The sequence below is a fragment of the Lissotriton helveticus genome, chromosome 4_1 (genome assembly GCF_964261635.1).
Source record: "Lissotriton helveticus chromosome 4_1, aLisHel1.1, whole genome shotgun sequence".
In the NCBI taxonomy this organism is placed as follows: Eukaryota; Metazoa; Chordata; class Amphibia; order Caudata; family Salamandridae; genus Lissotriton; species Lissotriton helveticus.
Genome location: NC_136063.1, coordinates 1,813,415,377 through 1,813,422,985, shown reverse-complemented (window position 1 = coordinate 1,813,422,985; position 7,609 = coordinate 1,813,415,377).

Below are 7,609 nucleotides of genomic sequence, written 5' to 3'. Positions count from 1 at the left end.
CAAAGCGTTTGCATGTGCGCATGCGCATTAGATCAGTCTATCGCGCATGCGCCGGCTGTACTCTGTTGTGCGCATGCACGAAGGATCAGTGTAGGACGTTAGCGCATTACCGGGTATTTGGTGATATCTCTCCGTATTTGGGCTTGTACCGTTTTGCATTAATCAATTAACCCTCACTAATTACCCCCAGACAAGCGTATTTAAAGGCCCGAATCCCTCTGCTGCTCACTTCATCGGAGCCGCGTTGAGGGATGGCAGGCGATTTGTTGTTGCTGTAACCGTGAGTTATGAGACCACCTTGAGAAGCAGTTGTACATTGTTCATGTGGCGCTTAGATGCTTGAGTTCTTCCACTGATTTGCTGAACCTTTGATTTCCTAGGTTTCTGATTAGGAAAGGATTCCCCAATATACGTTAAAGGCTCATGAAGTCCTCTAGTTGTGAACTTTAAGTAAGATCTTTTGTTCTCTTTGTTCTGCTCATATTCCATCTGAGCAGCAATTTGTGTTGGTATGCGTGTGTATATGTGTGTAGTGTCTTTTTTCTTTCTTCTTCCAGGTTCCAATTATTTTTTGGTTTCACCTGATGTTTTTTCAGAGAAGCATTATCCTTCTCCTCTAAAACTGTGATAAACTGCCTGTTTATATATGATTTTGTTTCCACAGGTTCTTACGCCAACTGGGCGCAACTACACTCACTTACATATAACATTGTGAGGAACATTACACATTGTGGTAATTTTATTTTTCACTTTTACATTTTACATGTGAGTAAGGGGAGGGTAAGTGCATACACCCTTGTCCTGAAGAAGGGGGCTCTGACCTCCGAAACATGTTGACTTTTAATACAGTGGTTTGATACCCTAATACGTATCTTTTTATAACCACGCCCTGCACTTTAAATTTTAATAATACCAGCCGGGGATTTAATAAAGTTTTTTTCTTCCCACGTGCCAGGTATTTTTTAACCACCTCACCTCACTCACATCCTTGTTAAAAACACACACCCCCACACATAGTTCACGTCAAGTGCTCCTGCGTATTCGCGAGTCGTAGCACGCCGCATCCCGTAGAGGGGTGCGAAGGCCCCGATGATGAAGCATGACACCAAGGGGCCTGTTGGTGTGTGAGGGGCATTTAAACAACACTGTGTGTTCCCCATCACCTTAGGGATCACTATCACCTGAGTGGATTCCACTTTGTTTATGTATATTGGTCTCAAGTTGGACACCCCTCACAAATGTCAGACCAGTGCGTGGTGGTTTCTCAGCATACAGGGGCCTTGGGTGTGCGCAGAAGTGCCTCCTCTACCAATCTATCGGGATCCCTATTATTTATAATAAAAGCAGCCTTCGCGATGTGCACGCTAGATTAGTGATATGGATATGTGGATAGCGATGAAGATAGGATGACTTTTGTACCTTGTGTGTAGAGAGGCCTAGTACGTGATGTTCAGGCCATCCTGATAATGTTGTGTGAAAGCTGGATGTGTAAACAAAGTCGTTTCAGAGAAACTAATCCAACATTGTTGTGCATGCAAATGTGTGCAAAAGGTCACTTCTGAAATATTATTTTCGAGGACAATGTAAGGAATAAGCTGCCTTGCTACATGGGCTTAGCTCTGGAATATAACAATAGTGTACTGGGAAAATGGTAAGTGGTCCATGGAAATCTAAACCAAGTTTTTGCAAGCTTTTACCAGTGCAGGTGCTGGGCAGTCCAGTGATGGGAAAGTTTTTAAGTGTTTATCACTTGTGGCGCTGTGCGTGCACTTATCTGTGTATTTTCGTATTTTGAAATCCATGCTTGGCCACCAAGACTCTTCTCTAATTCTTTTTTTTGTCAGTGTGCACCCAAGGTGACCACTTTGAGCTGATTATATAATTCTGTGTCTCAACTTAGTGGGAGGAATCAGCTTCTCGCCACGAAATAACAAACAGTCAACTTCAGACAGCTCATTGGTAATTTTGCAAAAGGGCTGGAGAACAGGATAAAAGGGTTTTTCTTCTTTGCCCACCCCCTGATCATGAAACCAATTACCCTTTGAATGGTGCTATCCTGGGACAATTGAGCTTCCACATTTCCTCACTCTTACAGACAACATTGTCAAGCCCGCAGTTGGTGATATTACAGTCTTTAGTGTTGACAGCATCACAGTCTTCATCACAATAAATGGGAGGCGGAGAAAAACAATCAGCTTGCGCATTAAGGGCCCAGTAATGTATTCTATATGGAAGCTGTACTCCAAAAGCTTTGTAGCCAATCTTGCTAATTTCGATGTAGATTGTTTAATCTTTTCACCTGAAGGAATGTCTATGAGTGGCCTGTGATCCAATTGAATTACAAAAGGATGGCCCCAGATTTACAGGTGAAATTTCTCTACTCCCCATACACAAGACAACATTTCTTTTTCAATCACAAGGTGTACGGGAGGGCAAACCCAATTGTTTTCTACTTTTAATTGTCAAATTGTGAAAGAACTGCACAAAGTCTGTAAGCACTGGCGCCTACAGTTATGTGACAAACACTGCCTTCTGTAAAAAGATGTAGGACAGGGTCTTCTGATAGGAGTTTCTTTATTTTGAGGAATGTTGTCTCACATTCTTAACTCCATAGAATATCTGCGCCTTTCCTTAATAAATCTTGGTAGCAAACCTGTGGTGAAATTTGGAATAAAACTCACACGTTCCAAGATACAACTTACACTGGTCTAGATTCTTGGGTGAGGGAGCATTGAGGATGCTATCCACTAAACTTGGTCTTGGCTTGATACTATCTGAAGTTAACACATGCCCCAGTTACTCAACTTCGGAGGGTTTAAAAAATACACTTTTCACTGCGCAGTTACTCCATTGGTTTGATTAGCCCTTTGTGAAGCCTCGCCTTGTCGTCAGCAAATTGCTATGCTTTGACAAGGAGAATCGCTAGTACTAACTGGACACATGGCCATGATAGGAGTGAGAGGTAGTTGAAAAACAGCGCTGCTCTGTCCATGCTATGTCCTCACCTCGCTCAACAACAGACCTATGAAGTATTATGTGTAGTACGCCTGACAAGCCACCCAATTCACAACAGTTAGTTCCACACGGAGCCTAACCAAAGCGAAGGAGAGACACAGCAACAACGCAGCATCAATGACATTCAGGTCTGCGTCTGCACTTGAAGAACCCATTCCCATTTTCTGGTCTTGTATTGTATTGTTGACCTTGTAGTAGTATACTTTAATGTGCTGAGATGACATCTATTTTCAGCACAATACAAGTACATAACTATAAATACTTTCAAAAAGGTGCTTCTGACGGTGACCAGTAGTTATACTTGCAGAGGGGTCTTCTGTACAAGCATTGTAATCATATTTCAGTGTGCCAACAATGCTTATCTAGAGGTCATTGACATCACAGTCATGACCCTGCTATATCTTACACCTGGCAGTATGAAAATACAGACTTTAAAATAGGTCCATTTAAGGCCATGTACTCATGTCCTTAACTTTACAGGCAAAAACACTGATTGCTTTTTTAATGACTTTAATAACTTTTGAGTTAATCCTTGTCAGAAATGTAGTCCCTGTTTGCATTTGATATTGTTTACTTCATGTTACAGATCATAAAAGTACTTCCTTTTTCCAGATGTGTTTCATGTGTATATTTTTTATCATGCAATGTATGACTTTTGCACAATGCATACTGTTAGAAATGGGATCCCTGGCTGGCCAGGGCTTGCGCCAAAGTCAGTCAGAGACCACCACTCCTAAGTCAGGGCAAGGGAGTTACACGCCAAGATAACCCCTGCTCACCCTCTAGGTAACGTGGCGCGAGCAGCAAGGCTAAACTTGAAGGCGATGTGAGTTAAGTATTTGCGCACGCACCCCAGCAACAACACCCAAAGGCCCACCACAAAGGAAACTCCACACAAGGTTATATAAAAATAGCCTTTGTATTACGCCAAAACACATTAGATAAAAACACACAATTTACAATGTGCCAGAGGCACGGGCGGCATTTACAGGGGATATGTACAAGACAGGGCCACCCGGACCACTATCAGGAATCAGCACTTTTAGAACTTGAAATACTGTTAGAATTTCACATAGACCATAGCATAGAGAATGTAAAATCACTGTAGCAAGAAATTAGAACATAAAGTACACAACCAGTAATCACTGGTAACCAGGACCTCACTAGCACCACCTGCACTAGGAGAAAAACAACCACCTAAGTATCACAATACCTGTAGGGGTGTAAGCACATAACACATGATGCATAACATACATTCAGAGGTGTAAGGAACAAGGCACATGACGCATTAACAACACATTCAGAGGTGCAGGGAAGGAAAACACATGATGCCTAAAAACATTCAGCGGTGTAAGAACATGTCACATGATGCAAAAACACATTCAGAGGTGCAGGAGCACACAATTGCGCAAACATCCCATAAGCCACCACCTGTGGCAGTCCCTAGGCCAACTGGCCTCTCTAGGGCTAGGACGCCCTGTGTCCCAATGTCAGGGCCTAAACGTAGCAACTGCCCACGAGGTGCTGGGCAGTTGATGAAAATGGTGGGGACAACGTTGGAGCCTTCCAGGCTCTGCACAAACCAACTGTCCCCCTGAGCATCTCAGGGCTTGTAACCAAATGAATGGCCCCTGTGAGCCTATCGGGGCTCGTGACAGAATGGGCCACGTGGGGCCTCTCAGGGCTCAAAAGACCAAGCAATGCCCCAAGAGCCTCGTGGGCTCGCAAACCGAAATGCCCCTGAGCCTCGCAGGCACTGAGACCAAATGGCGCGCCTAGAGCCTCTCGGGGCTCTGGCACAAAGAGGCGGGGAAATCTGAGGAGTCTCCCCCTTGGGGGCTTGGAGAAAGAATGCTCCCGCTTTGCTGGAGTCCCCCTCCTGGGGACTCAAAACGACAATGCCCCTGTGAAAGGTAGAGCCTCTCCGGCTAAACAAATGCCCCCTCCAAGGTGGAGCCTCGCTGGGGGTCTCGTTAGAGCGGCCCTGCTGACCAGGTGGGGCCGCTCGGTGGCACTGTGGCAAGGTCCGGAGCTCACCCCCCCCACCTGACAACACTCACCGGGCTCGGCTGGCGGGGGCTACATGAGAGCTCCCGCTCCTCGAGGCTCTCTCCGCAGCACTCCTCTTTGCTCCCGGTGAGGCTCCTCGGGTCTGCAGCTCTTCTCCGGGGCCGCAGGGCTCTCGTCAGACTTCCGAGAGCCCTGCGCACGCCTCCCTCACTTCTCTGCGGGACCGGCCGGTTTCCTGGGTGAGCGCGGGGAAGCCCTCGGGGCTTGGCCAATCCCTGCGCGGCCCAAGAATGATGCAAGGGAATCCTTGCGCCGGGGACCAATCACAGCGCGGCGATTCTTCCCTGGGGCCGCCAATGGCAGCGCGGTCTTGGGGACAGGCCCCCTGACTCCGGGACGTGCTCGGGAATGGCGGCGCGGGGGTCTTCAGCCAAAGTACGAGGCTGGCACAGGCTTAAGGCCAAAAGAACAGCGCCAGGTCCCTGGTAGGGTGGGCACCTGCCAGAGGACTTGAAAAATGGCAGAAACTGGCCAAATGCCGGGTGGGCACCGGCGAGGAACAAGTGAAGCTCCCTCAAGCGCTAGGGTAAAATAAAGCGCTCCCAGCGCTATCACCAGAAAATAAAGCGCTTCCAAGCGCTAGGAGGCAAAGAAAAGCGCTCTCAGCGCTAGGCAGGCAGGGAAAAGCGCTCACAGCGCTAAAAGGCACAAATAAAGCGCTCCCAGTGCTGGGGACAAGGGAGAGCGCTCCCCAGGGCTACAGAGAACCAAAAAGTCCTTCTAGGCAGGCAGGGGGGACAAGGCTGGGCCCAGAGCCAGCTCACTGGGTCTCCAGGCAGGGAGACAGTCCAAGTGGCGGTCCTCTGGCCCAGCAACAGCAGCAGCCCCCTCAGGCAGGATCCTGGCAGAGAACAACGTCTGTGGGGACACAGCCCCATTTTTATACACCACATTCCTTTGTCTGTAGGTGCAGGGTGGGGGAGAAACCAGTCGCAGCTGGTCTGTGAGCACTCTAGATGTGCCCATCACCTCACTCTATTCACTGGCAGGGCTTGGGTCTTCAGTCGCACCACAGGGGGGCGGAGCCAGCATTGTCTGGGGAAAACCCAGCCTCATTCAGGACACAGGTACACTCCTCCCCAGCCATCAGCATGCTAATCTCCCACTCACCACCGGGCAGACCCATCCAGCCTTCCTGGAGCCAGGCTCACCAGCCAGCTCCAGCCAATCACACGCCAGGCATATTTTACACTAATATGCCAACTCCTAGAAGTGGCATTTCCGCACAAGACACACTCATGCCACATACATCATTGCAAAGCATTCACTCTCATGAGTTCGCACATACCAAATTCGGGCATGCACCCCTCACGCATCAGGAACTACCAGGGACACAGACATTCCCCATGCATTCCTATGGGAGGGCCGGCCTATCTCACCACATGCACTCAAAGTGGGCACGCAATTTCCACTGGGACACAGTGAAAGTGCGCAGAACCCAAAAATCACCATCACCAGGTCACCATTACAAGCAAAAAGTTTAGGGGTGAACCTGCCAGAAGGGCCAGTCCAACACATACTGTAAACAGAGTCACCTCCCAGAATCCTTCTAAATTCAGGATGTAGGCGGGTGTTTATGACAGGGCATAATCTAGAGCTCTGCTCCTAAAGCTGAAGGCAGTCTGAATTTCTCACGGTAGCTGTCAGTACATCATAATTAGGGCTGGGCTTAGTTTGCGTAGTGCCACTAAGCACACTACGCAGAATTTTTGAAAAAAAATTGTGGAAAGCGGGGGCGCGTCCTGAGGGTCCATGTGCCCGGGACAGGGGGTCCCTCGTGCCTGGGCAGACTCCCTGATCTCCCCGGCCTGGTTGGAGCCCAGGAGCCCTGCAGCCCTGGAGCCCGGGAGCCCCGGAGCCCTGAAGCCCCCGAGCCAGGCAGCCCCGGAGCCCTGCAACCCGGGAGCCCTGCAGCCCTGGAGCCCGGGAGCCCTGGAGCCCCGGGAGCCCTGGAGCCCCGGAGTCCTACAGCCCCCGGAGCCCTGGAGCCCCGGGAACCCTGGAGCCCTGGAGCCCTGCAGCCCCTGGAGCCCTGCGCCCCCGAGCCCTGCAGCCCCTGGAGCCCTGCAGCCCCCGACCCCTGGAGTCCCGGAGCCCTGCCGCCCCAGAGCCCTGCAGCCCTGCAGCCCTGCAGCCCCCGAGCCCTGGAGCCCCAGAGCCCTGCAGCCCTGGAGCCCTGCAGCCCCAGAGCCCTGGAGTCTCGAAGCCCTGCAGCCCCGGAGCCCTGCAGCTCCCGAGCCCAGGAGCCCTGCAGCCCCCGAGCCCTACAGCTCCGGATCCCTGGAGCCTCGGAGCCCTGGAGCCTCGGAGCCCTGCAGCCCCCGAGCTCTGCAGCCCCCTATCCCTGGAAGAGCAGGCGGGAGCCCTCCCGCAGAGGCTCGGGGCAGGCAGATTGGCGTCATGTCGGTCCCGGCCATCTGGTCGCACCTTTCCACTCGCCTATCTGGTCGCACCCAATGCTTTCCAATGGGGCGACCAGATGGCCAGGCTTCCCTGGAAGTCCCGATGAGGTGCCATTCACCTC